The following is a 19292-nucleotide window of genomic DNA, read 5'->3' on the forward strand; positions in this document are numbered from 1 at the left end:
GAAAGGATTTCCCATTTAATAATTGGTGCTGGGAGAACTGGCTAGCCATATGCAGAAAATTAAAACAGGACCCCTTCCTTACATCATATACAAAAATCAACTCAAGATGGATTAAAGACTTAAAGGTAAAATGCAAAACTATAAAAATCCTAGAAGAAAATCTAGGCAATGCCATGTAGGACACAGACACAGTCAAAGATTTCATGGTGAAAATGCCAAAAGCAGTTGCAACAAAAGCAAAAATTGACAAATGGAATCTAATTAAACTAAAGAGCTTCTGCACAGCAAAAGAAACTATCATCAGGGTGAACAGACAACCTACAGAATGGAAGAAAATTTTTGCAATCTATCCATCTGAAAAATCCTAATATCCAGCATCTACAAGGAACTTAAACAAACTTATGAGAAAAGAACAAATAACCCCATTAAAAAGTGGGCAAAGGACATGGACAAACACTTCTCAAAAGAAGACATACATGGGGCAAACAAACATGAAAAAAAAGCTCAACATCACTGATCATTAGAGAAATGCAAATCAAAACCACAATGAGATACCATCTCATGCCACTCAGAATGACTATTATTAAAAAGTCAAGGCTGGATGCGGTGGCTCACACTTGTAGTCCCAGCACTTTGGGAGGATGAGGTGGGCAGATTTCTTGATTTCAGAAGTTCAAGACCAGCCTGGGAAACATGTTGAAACTCTGTCTCTACAAAAAATACAAAAATTAGCCAGATATGGTGGCACACATCTATGGTCCCAGCTACTTGGGAGGCTAAGGCAGGAGGATCACGCGAGACCAGGGGGCAGAGGTTGCAACGAGCCAAGATCATGCCACTGCACCCCAACCTGAGTGACACAGTGAGACCCTGTCTCAAAAAACATGTCAAAAAGCAAAAGATGCTGGTGGTGAGGTTGCAGAAAAAGGGAATAATTATACATTGTTGGTGGGATTGTAAACTAGTTCAACCATTGTGGAAGACAGTGTAATGATTCCTCAAAGACCTAGAGGCAGAAATACTATTTAACCCAGCGATCCCATTACTGGGTATATACCCAAAGGAATATAAATCATTCTATTATAAAGATGCATGCACATGTATGTTCGTTGCAGCACTCCACAATAGCAAAGATATGGAATCAACCTAAGTGTCCATCAATGATAGACTGGATAAAGAAAATGTGGTACATATACACCATGGAATACTGTGCAGCCATAAAAAGAAACAAGATCATGTCCTTTGCAGGGACATGGATAGAATTAGAGGCCATTATCCTCAGCAAACTAACTCAGGAACAGAAAACCAAATACTGCATGCTCTCACTTCTAAGTGGGAGGTGAATGATGAGAACACATGGACACATGACAGGGAACAATACATACTAGGGCCTGTCAGAGGGTGTGAAGCCAGGAGGGAGAGCATCAGGAAGAATAGGTAATGGATGTTGGACTTAATACCTAGGTGATGGGACATCACCTAGGCGCAGCAAACCACCATGGCACACGTTTACCTGTATAACAAACCTGCACATCCTGCACATGTACCCCTGAACTTAAAAAAACAAAAAAACAAAAAAAAACACCTAAAAACACAAATACCATAAGATCCAGCACTCCAGCTGCCAGATATTTATCCAAAGGAAAGAAAAGCAGTGTACCAAAGGGATACCTGTACCACTATATTTTTTGCAGCATTATTAACAATAGCCAAGATATGTAATCAACCTAATAGTCCACCAGTGAATAAATGGTTAAAGAAAATGTGGTATATACACAATAGAATACTATTTATCCATATTGAAGAATGAAATCCTGTAATTTGCAGCAACCTGGATGGAACTGGAGGTCATTATGTTAAGTGACATAAGCCAAGTACAGAAAGACAGATATTGCATGTTCTCACCTGTATATGGGAGCAAAAAAAAAGCTGATTTCATAGAGGTAGAGAGTAGAATGAGAGTTACCAGAAGCTGGGAAGGGACTGGGGAGGGAGTGATGAAGGGAGGTTGGTTAATGAGTACAAACATAAAGTTAGATGGAAGGAATAAATTCTAGTGTTTAATAGCACAAGAGAGTGACTATAGTTAACGACAACGTATTGTATATTTCAAAATAGCTAGAATGAAAGATTTAAAATGTTCCCAACATAAAGAAATGATAAATGAGAGAGGTGACGGATATCCTAAATACTATTATTTGATCATTACACATTGTATACGTGTAACAAAATATCACATGTACCCCATAAACATGTACAAATATTATGTATTAATAAAAGATAATCAAAATTTAAGAAAATAAAAAATAATCTGAAGAATCTTCTGACACTATAAGTGAGTGGGACAAGAATCTTGCTGGGAGTGGAAGGGGAAAGCTGTTACCCTCACTCATACATTCAGGAAAATTACTAAATCAAGTTTATGAAGCTTTACTTGCTCATCTACTTCCAGGTTTTTCTCATATACAATCAAATGTTTGAATCCATTTCTTCTTCTAACAGAGTCATATAAATAAATTATTATAAATATAATCTTTTCATGTTTCCCAGACATCATCGTATTGGTAGTGTTTATTTTGAGAGTACAGACTTTTATATCAGCAGCACTGGATCCAATTTGTGATTGGTCCTTTAACCAGTCACATGACCTTGGGCTATTTTCTTAAACTCTCTAAGGCTCAGTTTCTATACTTACAAAGTGCAAACACCTATCTCACAGGGCTGTTGAAAGAATTAAGTAAAATCATAGATGTAAAGAACTTAACATTCACTGAGTGCTTATTAGTATTATTTTCCCACCATTTGAAAGGAAATTCCAAAGGGCTGAAGTGAGGAAGAGACAGAGAAAAGTTCTCCTTATGTACTTTCTGATCCAAGGAAAGGCCAAACAGTATCTCGGAGATAAACTTACATTTCATTTCAAGAAACGGATATGTTAATTTGCTCATCCATTGTAATAATTTCACTATGTATACCAAAATAGCATGGTGTTCACCTTAAATCATACGATTTTTAAAAAGAAAGAAATAGTGGCTAGACTCAGAGCAATACTCAGAAAGGCCTAATGAATAGGACTCAAAATGTCACTAGATATTTCATTGTTTGATGGGCCTGGTTCTCATAATTTAAATTTCCGTTTTAACAATACATATTGTCAAAGAACATCTCGTAGACACAGAGGGCCTGTCTGCCACATTACTTTTTCCTTCTTGACAAATATTCCTAGAGGCGGTGAGAATCAGACATTCTTCCAGGACATCCTTTTGTTCTTCTTGCAATAACCCAAATCCTTTCTGTACACGTATTTAACCCAACGGTGCAGGAAAATTGCAGCCTTCTTATTCTTGCTAAGATTCCAAATGCAGGTGTGAACTGACTTCCCAAGAAAGTCTTCTAAAGAATTCCTCTCAAGAGACTGCTTAATTATATCTCTAGGGCATAACATGGACATATTACACGTATTTCAATTTTCTTATTGTTTTCTGATCTTAGTCACTGAAGACAACGAAGACCATGAAGACACTCAGGCACTGAAGATAATTTTGGAGTGCCTTCCCAGCTTGCCTCCTCCTTTAACTGTGCTCCTCACCTATAGCTCATAGCTGTGTTACCAGAAAGGAGTCTCAATCCAGACCCCAACAGAGGGTTCTTGGATCTCACACAAAAAAACGAATTCGAGGAGAGTCCATAGAGTAAGTTGAAAATGAGTTTATTAAAAAAGCAAAGCAATAAAGCATGGCTATTCCATAGGCAGAGCAGCCCCCAAGGGCTGCTGGTTGCCCATTTTTATGATTATTTCTTTATTATATGCTAAATAAGGGGTGGATTTTTCATGCCTCCCCTTTTTAGACCATAGAGGTGACTTCTTGACGCTGCCATGGCACTTGTAAACTGTCATGGCGCTGGTGGGAGCACAGCAGTGAGGAAAACCAGAGGTCACTCTCATTGCCATCTTGATTTTTGGTGGGTTTTAGCCAGCTTCCTTACTGCAACCTGTTTTATCAGCAACGTCTTTATAACCTGTATTTTGTGCTGACCTCCTATTTCATCCTGTGACTGGGAATGCCTTAACTGCTTGGGAATGCAGCCCAGTAGGTCTCAGCATTATTTTGCCCAGCTCCTATTCAAGATGGAGTTGCTTTGGTTCAAAGGCCTCTGAGAGTGGGGGGTGGACAGAAAGAGAGAGACACAGCCATATTGCACAATGTGACCTTACTCCCTGGCCACAGTTGATTGATAGGGGAAGAAGTGAGACTCTGCCAGAACAGTTGATGACCATTCTCAGTGAAATGGGAATTGAAAGCAACGGCAAGGGCTACCAAGACAGAGATAGTCCATCACTCCATCATTCATTCCCTGTGGCTGAATACAGAACATGCAAACTGGGAAGCTGAGGTTGCCCATGTTTTCTGTTATGTGGACTAGGGAGCAGAGAATGCCACCCACAAGGAAAGAGAAAACTCAAGCATATGTTCAGAGCAAAGCAAAGCTTGAATAGAAAAAGTCTATTTCCTGGCTTCCAGCAGCTTTCTCATCTCTGGTCGCATCCCAAGATCTGGCTGCATTCTTGCCACTGAGTTTTATATCACCCTTGCATCCATATACTAAACATTCCTCTTTTCACCTAGCTCAACCTGCGATCCAATCACTGATGTAATTGATATACTGAGCTTCAGTTATCTTTTCCCAGCACCTTGATTTTTTTTTGTTGTTGTTCTAAATGTATTATCTGACTCTTCTGTTTCCCTTAGAGTGCTCTGGCCCTACGTTTTGTACACAGGGAGGTATGTTTCCCTACTTAGGGGCCACATATGACTAGACTACCTTACCTGCACTTATATTGCCAGTTTGCTTACATCTAACATGGACTCTCTCCTTTCTAGGGAAGTGCTTATTACCCCATTCCTCAATTTCCATAGAGAGGCAAAGATTTCCATTCCACTTCCAGGAGAGATCAGTAAGGGAAGAGGGGACATTTCTGTCCCTTTTCTATATCTTACCCATTCCTTCCCACAGTCAAAGTAGTGCTCCTCTCATTAGGATTTGGAAAAGTGATTAGACTCACAAAGTAAGCTGTGGTCTTTTTGCTTGCTCCTGTTTCACTGTGGAGAGAAAGCATAAAGATGTGGCAATCCTTTTCTCCTTTCCTGTCAGGGCCGTCCATTCTCCCTGGATCAAGGGAGACTGCAGATCTCTTTCTATCTGTCTTGGCAAATATTAACCCATCACACTAGACTATTTTGTTTTGGAGAGGGGATGGGGTGCAGCAGACAGGCAGGGGTAATCATATCCCAAGATCTAGACTTGTGAGGTAGGAAGCGGTAAGACATGGGAGGAAGAAAGTTTGGAATGCAGATCCAAGATGCATTCTCCAACTTTGCTTTATATATAGTAAACTAATATGTGATCCTTGGTCCTCAAGTCTATTTCTAAATTGATTAAATCATTTAGATAAAAGAATACGATTGGTCTCTTGGAATCCTCACCAGTGTTGAAAATATCTCTTGGAATCCTCACCAGTGTTGAAGATACTTTAAGGAATGTTGAGTTGCATGAAATAAATAAACATCTATCTAGAGAATAAGGTGTATGCCTTAGGCCTCTGCGATGTTATTGCCTATTAAAAGATGTATAATCTGTCAATCTATCTTAGTTGTTCTCCTTTATTCCCTAAACTAGTAAAAGGTTAATATATTTTACCCAGTGGCTGTAGTCAAAAACCTTCAAATCTTCCTTTATTCTCTTCTTTGCCTCACTAACCACATTCAATCACCAGCTCCTGTTGATTTTCCCTTCCCAATGTTTCCTCTATCCCTTGAACTGCCTAAATTCAAACGCTTCTATCTGTAGTTTTCATTATTGCTGTAGCTTTCTAGTTGCCTTCTTTGCCTCTAACTCTCTTTCTACATTGTAGCAAGATTTATTTTTGTAAAATAATCTGATGAGATCAGTGCCCTGACTAAAAACCTTAGGTAGTCTCTTTGCACAATCTGCCCCAACCTAGCTAGTCTCAATAACTTCATTTTCTTCCATCTTGCTTTACCATGTCCCGATATCTCTACATCTGTAGCCACCATGCTCCCCCTTGATAATGCAGCCACGTGGATATATTCACCATATCTTAAATTACATGTCTTTTCACATGCAATTAAATGCCCAATGATTTCCCTATGCCTGAAATATTCTTTCCCCAGACTCTACCTCCCTTATCCACTTATCCTTGGAGTCCCATGTAAAAATTTAAATCATATGTGCAGTAGGTTCACATTTGCTCCTCATTGCTATTTCCAAACTATTCTCTTTCTTTCTCTCCTCACTAAGTACTCTAGGGGTTAATCTCATAAAAATCATGTTACCCATTATCCCTCGTTGTTTATGTCACCAACCACCCCCCAGGTAATACCCCTTTATTTCCCACTGATTTTAGTTCTTGGTTCACTTTCACCCTATCCAATACCACTTATGTCTTAATTCTTGGATGATTGCAATACATCCATTAGAGATTCAGTCTAACACTCTAGCCTCTCAGTTTGTTAAACTCCTCTTTTTCAGTGATCTGACCCTCAAACTAACTCAGCCATATGCTTATATGTTCATAACCCTAGACCTTCTCATCACCAATAATCCCTGTATAATCTCAATTTAGTTTATCCCATTCTCTGACCATAACTTCCATCTATCACTTTATTCCCTCTAATTCCTCAATTCCAATTTCACCAGGATCTCCAATCCATTCCTCTTCCTATCTTTTCACTGTCTGTAACCTCATTAATATCCTCTCTTTCATACTTACTCATCTTAAACTCCATGGTTAATTAGCATATTCACTTATTTGTATACACTCTCAATTCCTTGTCCCTGCTATACACACTTGAAAAAATCACAACCCTGCTTAAATTTATCATTGTGCCTACAACCATGCAAAAGAATGAGCTGAAGACAAATGCACAAGATTATGAACCTTAAGTTAGCCTGTCTGCTGCTTGATGATCATACTATACTTTTCCAATCCATTCACTCTACCATATACTAGATGGCTATTTTGTTCTTTCTCCTCTCTTCTCAAACCCACAATACACCACCTCAATCTTTACTCTCAGATAATCATCTTTTTTTTCTACTTCACTTAGAAAATTAAAGAAAGTAAAAAAAGATTTCCATAGACTCCCACCACCCCCTCCAGAATCTGCACACATAAACTCCCACCTGCTTCTAGGGAGGATTTATTTATCCACGTTCCTATTTAAAATTCAATCCTCCCATTTGCAAACCAGATTCTGTCTTGTCTTAACTACTCAATGACATTACACTAGCAATTCCTTTCTTAAATCATTAATTTCTCCATCTCTATCAAATCTTTCCCATCAAAATACATACACATGATTAAATTATTTCTTCCACCTTCACCTCAAACTATAAGAATCCTAGAAGAAAACCTAGGAAACACCACTCTGGACATTGACCTTGGAAATAATTTATGACTACGTCCTCAAAAGCAATTGCAACAAAAACAAAATTTGACAAGTGGGACCTAATTAAACTAAAGAGCTTCTGCATAGCCAAAGAAACCATTAACAAAATAAACAGACAGCCTACAGAATGAGAGAAAACATTCACAATATGCATATGATGAAGTTCTAATATCCAGGATCTACAAGGAACTTAAACAATTCAATAAGCAAAAAACAAATAACCTCATTAAAAATTGGGCAAAAGACATGAACAGACACTTCTCAAAAGAAAACATCCAAGCAGCCAACAAACATGAAAAAAATGCTTAACATCACTAATCATCAGAGAAACACAAGTCAATACCACAATAAGATACCATCTGACACCAGACAGCATGGCTGTTATTAAAAAGTCAAAAAACAACAGACACTAATGAGGCTGCACAGAAAAAGGAATGCTTATACACGGCTGGAAATCATGTAAATTAGTTCAGCCACTGTGGAAAGAAGTTTGGAAATTTCTCAAAGAACTTAAAATGAAACAACTGTTCCACCCAGTAATCCCATTACTGGCTATATACCCAAAGGAAAATAAATCATTCTACCAAAAAGACACATGCATGTGTATGTTCATTGCAGCAATATTCACAATAGCAAAGACATGGAATCAACCTAGGTGTCCATCAGTAGTGGATTGGATAAAGAAAATGTGTTACAAATACACCATCAAATAATACATGGTCATAAGAAAGAATGAACTTATGTCCTTTGCTGCAACATGGATGCAGCTGGAGGCCATTATCCTAAGTGAATTAATTCAGGAACAGAAAAACAAATACCACATGTTCTCACTTGTAAGTGAAAGCTATGCATTGGGTAGTCATAGACATAAAGATGGCAACAGTAGACGCTGGGGACTCCTAGGGTGGAAAGAAGAGAGGTAGGTAAGGGTTGAAAAACTATTGGGTACTATGCTCACTACCTGGGTGACAGAATCAATCATACCCCAAATGTCAGCATCACCCAATATATCCATATAACAAACCTGCACATATACCCCCGAATCTAAAATAAAAGTTGAAATTATATGAAAAATGATTTCTTCCATCTTATAAACAAGAATCTTTCTCTTAATCCTACTTCCCTTGCCTGACATTGCTTCATGCGTTTGCAAATTTGTCTCCCTTTCCAGCAAAAACTCCTTGAAAGAGTTTTCTGTACTCCTTCTCTCTAATTCTTCTCTTTCCAAACTTAATTATATCTATTCCAATCCACTTTTTGGTCCTACCTAGTCTACCAAAATTGCAATAGTCAATTATCAGTTCTCTTCTTATTTGACTTATCAGAAGTGTTTGATATATTCGATTCCTCTGTCCTCCTGGATAAACTTTCTTCATTTGGCTTCCAGAACACCCTACTCTTGATTTAATTTACTGGTCTACTTTATTGGTCATTCCTCCTTAGTATCCTTTAATGGTTTTTCCTTTTCTTCCCAAACTTAATGATTATGAGTTCTAGGATTCATCCTTTGTTCTTTTCTCTATGTTTACTCATTCCTTTGGTAATCTCATCCAGAATCATGACCTTAAACATCATCTCTATGCTGATGGCTCCCAATATTCCATCTTCAGCCTAGTAGTCTCTTCTGAACTTAGATTTGCATATTCAATTGGCTCCTCAACATTTTCACTTGCTGTCATCCCAACACTCACCAATGTTGAGTTTAAGCTGCTCTAATTCTTGATCTTCTTTCACCATGAAAACTGTTTTACCACCAACTTCCCCTATCTCAAATGATAGAAACTATGTTCTCCTGGTAGTTCAGGCCAAACATTTGACACTCATCTTTGACTTTTCCTTTATTACACCCTCCCACCAAATCATTCAGCAAATCTAGTTGGTTTTAATTTTGTATATATGCAGAACCCAAACACTTCTCACTACTTTTGGTGCTACACCCCGGTCTGAGCCACCATCACCTCTCTCCTGAAATGCAGCAATATTCTAACATAGGGGACAGCAACGTTTTTCTTAGGGAGTGACATAGTAAGTATTTATTTGTTTCATGGGCCATACAGTCATTGTGGCAACTACTCACCTCTATTATGGTAATGCAAATGGGCCTGGCTATGTCCCAATAAAAGTTTATTTACAAAAAGCAATAAGCCAGATTTGGATCATGAACCATAGTTTACCAAGTCCTGGTCTAACTGGTCTCTTTGCTTCTATTCTTACCCCAGTTATCATTTCTTGACACAGAAGCGAGGAATCTTTTTAAGACACAAGTCATATGTCACTTCTCTGCAATGCTCCCCTTCTCACTCAGAATAAAAGTGAAAGTCATTTCAATGACCTACAAGATCCTACATAACCTTGCCCCAGTCATATTCTTGAACCTCATATATGATTACACTCTCCCTCATTCACTGTTGCAGCCGCACTGACCTCTTGCTGTCTCCCAAATGGGCCAGGCACACTCAAGACTTAGGGCATTGCACTAGCTGTTCCCTTTTTCCCCAGATATCAACATGGTTTATCCCCTCATCTTTGCATTTTTTTTTCTCAAATGCCACCTCTTCAATGAAGCCAATACTGACAACTCTTTGAAGTTACAAACATCCCCCCATTAATTTCAATCCCCCTCTTCTACTCTATTCCCCCCCACACCACTTTCTAACATAAAAATAATTTACTTATTTATATTTATGACCTCTCCACCTCTCCTAGAGTATAAGCTCTACAAGGCCAGGGACCTTGGTTTTATTCCTTGATGTAGCCTGAGATCCTTGAGCAGTGCCTGGCACATAGTAGGCATTAAAAAATGTGTTGAGTCCAGGCACAATAGCTCATGCCTGTAATACCAGCACTTTGGGAAGCCGAGGCAGGTGGATCACTTGAGCTCAGGAGTTTGACACCAGCCTGGGCAACATGGCGAAACCCCGTCTCTACTAAAAATACAAAAAATTAGCCACATGCCTCTAATCCCAGCTACTTGGGAGGCTGGGGCATGAGAATCACTTGAACGTGGGAGGCAGAGGTTGCAGTGAGCCAAGATCATGTCACTGCACTCCAGCCTGGGCGACAGAGCAAGACTCTGTCTCAAAAAACAAAACAAAACAAAACCAAAAAATGTGTTGAATAAATGAATCTCTGTAACCTCCCTCAAATCCCAGAGATGGAGTTACTCTTTTACCTATATTTTTTTAACTTTTTGTACATACCACTCATTTAGTCCATTTTATCCTGAATTATTACTATCATTTATGTATCTATCTGTCCCATTACTGACCCATAATCTTTTAAGACATTTTCTATATGTTTATTTGCTGAAACTAATACAGTGTCTATCATGCAACAAAAGGTCAAATTGTGCCAACTTAGTGAATGTACACAGGTGCCATATACACGTAGTTCTCTGACACCAAATTACTAGTTCTGGAAGTCAGCTATTGTTTTAAAAGTCTCTCTTCAACCCCCACTCTAAATACACGTATACACACACTCCACTAATAGAGATAATTTAAAACTATTTTTCACATATTTGCTTAATTAGCTTGCAGTGACCTCTGCAAAAACACTGGCCTCTGATGATTATAAGAGGTAGTTTTTTGGCATGGACACCAAAGCATCAAAGAGTCAGCTGGAACTAAGGAAAGCAATAACACAACTGGTTTTAATTACTCATGACAGGCAGCTGAAGATATCTGACACAGACCTTCTTTGCAATACATCACTCAAAACAGGCCAGTTACAGGAAATGGTGGAGAGAAAAAAAAAAATCAAGATGGGGCCAAAATGTGTCCATAATACAAAGCAGATCATCTTTCACATGGATGACCTTATTCACTTTGTTTTATATTTTTATGATGGGCTCAAATCTATAAAACTGCTGATGCTTTAAGACTTTGCATGCTTCTATGCCAGTGCTTAGGAATGGTGGCTCAGGTTCTCGAAAAAGGAGGTAGAAAAAGAGTGCACCCATTCATGAATCACTATATAAATCAAGAGGTCCTCCAAAGTTCATCTAGGATTGCAGGCATGTTTGCAATTAGCTCATCTGTGACATCAGGTGAGCACCTTCTAATCAACATTCACAGAAGGATTAACGTCATCTATAACCTAGTTAGTTTCTTCTGACCTCTTGCATAGCAGGAAATGAGTGAGGATTTTGTTATTAATATAACCTACTCACAATTTCAACATATCTATCTCTCTTATCAAGTGTACACACTCACCTAATGAAACCATGGACTTCAGATTGCTCACATCCTCGGATTGTCTCCTCTTAAAAAAAAGAGAGGGCCGGGCATGGTGGCTCAGACCTGTAATCCCAGCACTTTGGGAGTCCAAGGTGGGCAGATCACCCTAGATTGGGAGTTCGAGACCAGCCTGACCAACATGGAGAAACCCCGTCTCTACTAAAAACACAAAATTAGCCGGGCGTGGTGGCACATGCCTATAATCCCAGCTACTCGGGAAGCTGAGGCAGGAGAATCGCTTGAACCCAGGAGGCGGAGGTTGCGGTGAGCCAAGATCGCGCCATTGCACTCCAGCCTGGGCAACAAGAGTGAAACTCCGTCTCAAAAAAAAAAAAAAAAAAAGAGAGAGAGAGAGAATGAGATTTCCTAACTAGACAGGATTTTACCTCAGGATCCAGTCTTGCTGCAATCTTCTCCCAGATGCTTGCCTGATCCCAGTGTGCACCGAGCTTCTTGTTTCTGTGTACTTCCTGATTCTTGCCACTTGCATTGTACTGTTTTGACCAGTCTTGCACACCATAGTTCTCATGGAACTTAAAAAGCCCTTCGTTTTTCCTGCTGCTTTGTTCTAATTCTGTTTGATGCCTTCAGAAATCAAGATTATCCCAAGTCTTTCTACTTTTTTATCACCTTGCATTGTATCAGCAAAGCTTTTGAGTTCCTGAAGTGTACTAGGGCCAGTAATAGAGACTGAGACTCTAACCATGAATACTCCATCAGGGAGCTCAGAATTTAATAGAGGAAATGGCAAGTAAACAGACGATTATGAAGTCACGGAAGTGCTGTGATATGGTAAGCAGAAGGGAGCCCAGAATAGGGGTACTTAGCCCAGCACCCAGGGAATAAGGGAAGCTTTACTGGAGTCAGCAACATCTAAGTGGTCTGGGCCTGACAAAAATAAAATAAAATATATACGCCAAGGAAGTAACATGTAAAAATGCCACAAATTATGGCTCCCTAAGGGACCTACAAGTACTTAAGTACAGCTGCAGGAGTGGAGAGGGAAGCCAGGGCCAAATCACAAAAAGCTTTATATGCCATTCTAAGGAGATAGAAATTCATCCTCTTGGTGGTGGAGAGTCATTGAAAGTTTACCATTAAGATGATGCTAGTCTCATAGAATGAGTTGGGAAGGAGTCCTTTCTGCTCAATTTTTTAGAATAGTTTCTGTAGGAATGGTACCAGCTCTTCTTTGTACATCTAGTAGAATTCAGCTGTGAGTCCTTCAGGTCCTGGCCTTTTTTTGGTTGGTAGGCTATTTATTACTGATTCAATTTCGGAGCTCATTACTGATCTGTTGAGGGAATCAATTTCTTCCTTGCTCAGTCTTGGGAGGGTGTATGTGTCCAGGAATTTATTCATCTCTTTTAGGTTTTCTAGTCTGTGTGTGTAGATGTGGTCATAGTAGTCTCTGATGGTTGTTTTTTTATGTGAGGTCAGTAGTAACATTTGCTTTATCATTTCTAATTGTGTTTATTTGGATCTTCTCTCTTTTCTTCTTTAGTAGTCTAGCTAGTTGTCTTTGTTGTTGTTGTTGTTGTTGTTGTTTTGAGATGGAGTCTTGCTCTGTCACCCAGGCTGGAGTGCAGTGGCGCAATCTCGGCTCACTGCAAATCTCGGCTCACTGCAAGCTCTGTCTCCCGGGTTCACGCCATTCTCCTGCCTCAGCCTCCTGAGTAGCTGGGACTACAGGCACCCACCACCACGCCGGGCTAATTTTTTTGTATTTTTAGTAGAGATGGGATTTCACCATGTTATCCAGGATGGTCTTGATCTCCTGACCTCACGATCCGCCCGTCTCGGCCTCTCAAAGTGCTGGGATTACAGGCGTGAGGCACTGTGCCCGGCCTTTCTTATTTTTTTCAAAACCAAAACAAAACAAAACAAAACAAAACAACTCTTGGAGTCATTGATCTTTTGAATGTTTTTTCTTTTTCTTTTTTTTTTTTTTCTTGCCTACAAGTGATTTATTACAACCAGAGGAGAACATTAGGAAGAGAACAAGAAAATAATAAAGTGAGAGGAAAACAACTCAGAAGTAAGGCCATGGGGACTGTATGCAACATTTGCTGTTTCAGAGGTAGGAAGTAGTATTTAAGCTTATGCACAAGTAGGTTCACCATGAATATTTTTTTTCTTTTATTATTATTATTATTATTATTATTATTATTATACTTTAGGTTTTATGGTACATGTGCGCAATGTGCAGGTAAGTTACATATGTATACATGTGCCATGCTGGTGCGCTGCACCCACCAACTCGTCATCTAGCATTAGGTATATCTCCAAATGCTATCCCTCCCCCCTCCCCCCACCCCACAACAGTCCCCGAAGTGAATGTTTTTTCATGTTTTGATTTCCTTCATTTCAGCTCTTATTTTTGTTATTTCTCATCTTCTGCTACCATTGGGGTTGATTTGTTCTTGCTTCTCTAGTTCTTTCCATTGTGAAGTTAGGTTGTTAATTTTAGACCTAACTGTCTGATGTGGACATTTAGTGCTATGAATTTCCCTCTTAACATTGCTGTAGCTGTGTCCCAGAGATTCTGACATATTGTATCTTTGTTCTCATTATTTTCAAAGAATGTCTTGATTTCTGTCTTAATTTCATTATTTACCCAATAGTCATTCAGGAGCATGTTGTTTAATTTCCATGTAATTGCATGGTTTTGAGCAATTTTCAGTCTTCTATTTTTATTGTGCTGTGCTCTGAGAGTGTGTTTTGTATGATTTCAGTTCTTTTACATTTGTTGAGAATTGTTTTATGTCCAATTATGTGGTTGATTTTAGAGTATGTGCCATCTGGCAATGAGAAGAATGTATATTTTGTTGGTTTTGGGTGGAAAGTTCTGTAAAGGTCTATCTAACCCATTTGACCCAATGTTGAGTTTAGGTGCTGAGTATCTTTGTTAATTTTCAGGCTTCATGATCTAACATTGTCAGTGGAGTGTTGAAGCCTCCCACCATTATTGTGTGGGAATCTATATCTCTTTGTGGGTCTCTAAGAACTTCCTTTATGAATCTGTGTGCTCCTGTGTTGGGTGCATATATATTTAGAATAGTTAGGTCTTTTGCTGAATTGGACCCTTTACCATTATGTAATGCCCTTCTTTGTCTTTTTTTATCGTTGTTGGTTTGAAATCTGTTTTGCCTGAAATTAGAATTGCTATGAATTTCCTATACCTAGAAAACCCCATAGTCTCAGCCCAGAAGCTCCTTCAGCTGATAAATAATTTCAGCAAAGTTTCAGGATACAAAATCAATGTATAAAAATCACTAGCATTCCTATACACTGACAACAGCCAAACCAAGATCCAAATCAGAAGGCAATTCTACTCAAAAATGTCACAAAAAGAATAAAATACCTAGGAATACAGCTAACAAGGGAGGTAAAAGATCTCTGCAATGAGAATTACAAAATACTGCTCAAATAAATCAGAGAAGACACAAACAAGTGGAAAAACACTCCATGCTCATGTAAAGAAAAAATCAATATCATTAAAATGGCTATACTTCCCAAAATAATTAACAGATTCAATGCTATTCCTATCAAACTACCAAAGACATTCTTCACAGAACTAGAAGAAACTATTTTAAAATTCATATGGAACCAAAAAAGAGCCTGAATTGCCAAGGCAATCCTAAGCAAAAAGAACAAAGCTGGAGGTATCATGTTACCCGACTTCAAACTATACTACAAGGCTAGAGTAACCAAAACAGCATGTTACTGGTACAAAAACAGGTGCATAGACCAATGGCACAGAATAGAGAGCCCAGAAATAAGGCCTCATATCTATGACCATCTGATCTTCGATAAAGCTAACAAAAATGAGCAATGGGGAAAAGACTCCCTATTTAATAAATGGTGCTGGGATAACTGGTAAGCCTTTAGCAAAAAATGGAAGCCGGACTGCTTTCTTATACCATACACAAAAATGAACTCAAGAGGAATTAAAGACTTAAATGTAAAACCCAAAACTATAAAAATCCTGGAAGACAACCAAGATAATACCATTCTGGACATAGAAACAAGCAAAGATTTCATGACAAGCACACCAAAAGCAATCACAACAAAAGCAAAAATTGACAAGTGGGATCTAATTAAACTTAAGAGCTTCTGCACAGCAAAAGAAACTATCAACAGAGTAAACAGACAACCTACGGAATGGGAGAAAATATTTACAAACTATGCATCTGATAAACATCTGATATCTGGCATCTGTAAGGAACTTAAATTTGCAAGAGAAAAACAACCCCATTAAAAAATGGGCAAAAGGATATGAACAGGCACTGCTCAAAGGAGACATACACGTGGCCAAGAACCACATGAAAAAAAGTTCGATATCACTGATTATTAGAGAAATGCAAATCAAAACCACAATGAGATACCATCTCACACCAGTCAGAATGGCTATTATTAAAAAGTCAAAAAATAACAGATGCTGATAAGGTTGCAAAGAAAAAGGAACATTTATACACTATTAATGGGAGTGTAAATTAATTCAACAATTGTGGAAAGCAGTATGGTGATTCCTCAAAGAGCTAAAAGCAGAACTATCATTCCACCCAGCAATCCCATTATTGGGTACATACCAGGAGAAATATAAACCACTGTCTCATAAAGAAGCATGCATGCAAATATTCACTGCAGCACTATTCACAATAGCAAAGACAGAATCAACATAAATGCCCATCAATGACAGATTGAATAAAGAAAATGTGGTACATATAAACCATGGAATACTATGCAGCCATAAAAAAGAATGAGATCATGTATTTTCCAGGAACACAGATGGAGTTGGAGGCTATTATCCTTACCAAAGTAACTCAGGAACAGAAAACCAAATACGGCATGTTCTCACTTGTAAGTAGGAGCTACATGATAAAAATTTATGAACACAAAAAGGAAACAACAGTCACTGGGGTCTACTTGAGCAGCAAGGTTGGAAGACGGAGAGGAGCAGAAAAAGTAACTATTGGGTACTGGGCTTAATACCTGAGTGATGAAACAATATGTACAACAAACCCCTGTGACATGTGTTTACCTATTTAACAAACCTTCACATGTACCCCCAAACCTAAAATAAAAGTTTTGAAAAAGGAAGTTTATACATGAGACAGTCAGATTCATATTTTAGAAGGACTGGCATCAATGTGGAGAATGGATTTCATCATCCAGCAATTTCCCTTGAACCTGGCCCATACTTTTGCTTCCCTTGCCTTACTTTCTGTGGTTTTGAGGAGCCCAGCTCCACACCTCTTTCCCATCAGTGTCCTCAAACAAATTAGTGATCAGAATCAGTGACCAACTTATATCATGAACCATATATCATGGGGATCAAGTTTGAGAATTTCTATTTATAAGTCCCCTCCAAGTGATTCTGAGGCAGCTGGACTATGGACCAGTGTTTGGGAAATAATGTAGGTTGTCACTTGCATCATTAGCTTTCAGATGTGTTGATAAACATGAGCAGTGTGTTTGGCTTACTCAATTAGATTAAAGAAGACTGGAGTAGGTCTCACTCTAAATGTCTTCTTTCCACAGTTTCTATGACTCTACTCCCAAAGGCAGAAAAATCAGTCCTTTACTTGCACCCTTCAAGAACTTCCACTTGTTCTTTGAATAACATGTCCAAACCTTAACATGACCTATAGTGTGCACGATCTGGCTCCAATTTCTCTCCAAGTTGGAAAACACTCTGCAGGATATTATCCAGGAGAACTTCCCCAGTCTAGCAAGGCAGGCCAACATTCAGATTCAGAAAATACAGAGAATGCCACAAAGATACTCCTCGAGAAGAGCAACTCCAAGACACATAATTGTCAGATTCACCAAAGTTGAAATGAAGGAAAAAATGTTAAGGGCAGCCAGAGAGAAAAGTCGAGTTACCAACAAAGGGAAGCCCATCAGACTAACAGCGGATCTCTCGGCAGAAACTCTACAAGCCAGAAGAGAGTGGGGGCCAATATTCAGGATTCTTAAAGAAAAGAATTTTCAACACAGAATTTCATATCCTGCCAAACTAAGCTTCATAAGTGAAGGAGAAATAAAATACTTTACAGACAAGCAAATGCTGAGAGATTTTGTCACCACCAGGCCTGCCTTAAAAAAGCTCCTGTAGGAAGCACTAAACATGGAAAGGAACAACCGGTACCAGCCACTGCAAAATCATGCCAAATTGTAAAGACCATCGAGGCTAGGAAGAAACTGCATCAACTAACGAGCAAAATAACCAGCTAACATCATAATGGCAGGATCAAATTCACACATAACAATATTAACTTTAAATGTAAATGGACTAAATGCTCCAATTAAAAGACACAGACTGGCAAATTGGATAAAGAGTCAAGACTCATCAGTGTGCTGTATTCAGGAAACCCATCTCACGTGCAGAGACACACATAGGCTCAAAATAAAAGGATGGGGGAAGATCTACCGAGCAAATGGAAAACAAAAAAAGGCAGGGGTTGCAATCCTAGTCTCTGATAAAATAGACTTTAAACCAACAAAGATCAAAAGAGACAAAGAAGGCCATTACATAATGGTAAAGGGATCAATTCAACAAGAAGAGCTAACTATCCTAAATATATATGCACCCAATACAGGAGCACCCAGATTCATAAAGCAAGTCCTGAGTGACCTACAAAGAGACTTAGACTCCCACACAATAACAATGGGAGACTTTAACACCCCACTGTCAACATTAGACAGATCAACGAGACAGAAAGTTTACAAGGATACCCAGGAATTGAACTCAGCTCTGCACCAAGCGGACCAATTTCTCTCAAGCCACCATTTGCCTTGTACCTGTTATTAACAATATAAAGCCAGGTCAGGGGAGAGGGAGTATTGATACTATTTACTCCCAATGTCTACTTTCTCAGTTAAGTTAAGCATAGATATGGAATTGGGAAATTGTATAGAGCAATAAAAATCTGAAAAATTTCTAAGGAGAATAATATGTGATTTAGGATGAGAAAGGGCAATGATGATCAACCTCAATGACCCAACTGAGTTGAAAATCATGTATCAGTATCTGCAGGAAAATTATGTCATTCCCTCCATAAGCTCAGAAGCCCATAGCAGACAATATTGACAACTGTGTCAATCAGCTTGTGAATATTGGCGAAGCAGAAAGTCAAGGGTTAAGAGAATTAAGGATACTGGTGAAAGAAACAGAAAATTCCCAGGATGAGCCTAAAAAGAAGATTCTGCTAATTTTCTCTAAGAATTACAAAGGCCTAAAACATAAGTACCATTGTTTTGCTGAACTTAGGCTGTTTGGTAATGGTTTACCATGATTTAGCTCTGGTCCCTGGCTTGCTTGTCACGGATTCTGAGTGGCACTCTACCCTAGAGCATGGCGAGTAACATACAACAGCTGTAAGATGCCAAGAGCAGAATAGGTGAAATAATTTTCCAGCACACTAAATGAAACTACCAAGGTAAAGCTACAACAATGTATTAAATGTTTTATCAAAATTGTTTTCCTCTGAAATTAGAGCTGTGACCTGAAAATACTATTTTATGATGATAGCATATCCATGTAGTCTATCTTCTTTACTTAAATTGATTATTTGCA

The sequence above is a fragment of the Pongo abelii genome, chromosome 1 (assembly GCF_028885655.2).
Source record: "Pongo abelii isolate AG06213 chromosome 1, NHGRI_mPonAbe1-v2.0_pri, whole genome shotgun sequence".
NCBI classification, from domain to species: Eukaryota; Metazoa; Chordata; class Mammalia; order Primates; family Hominidae; genus Pongo; species Pongo abelii.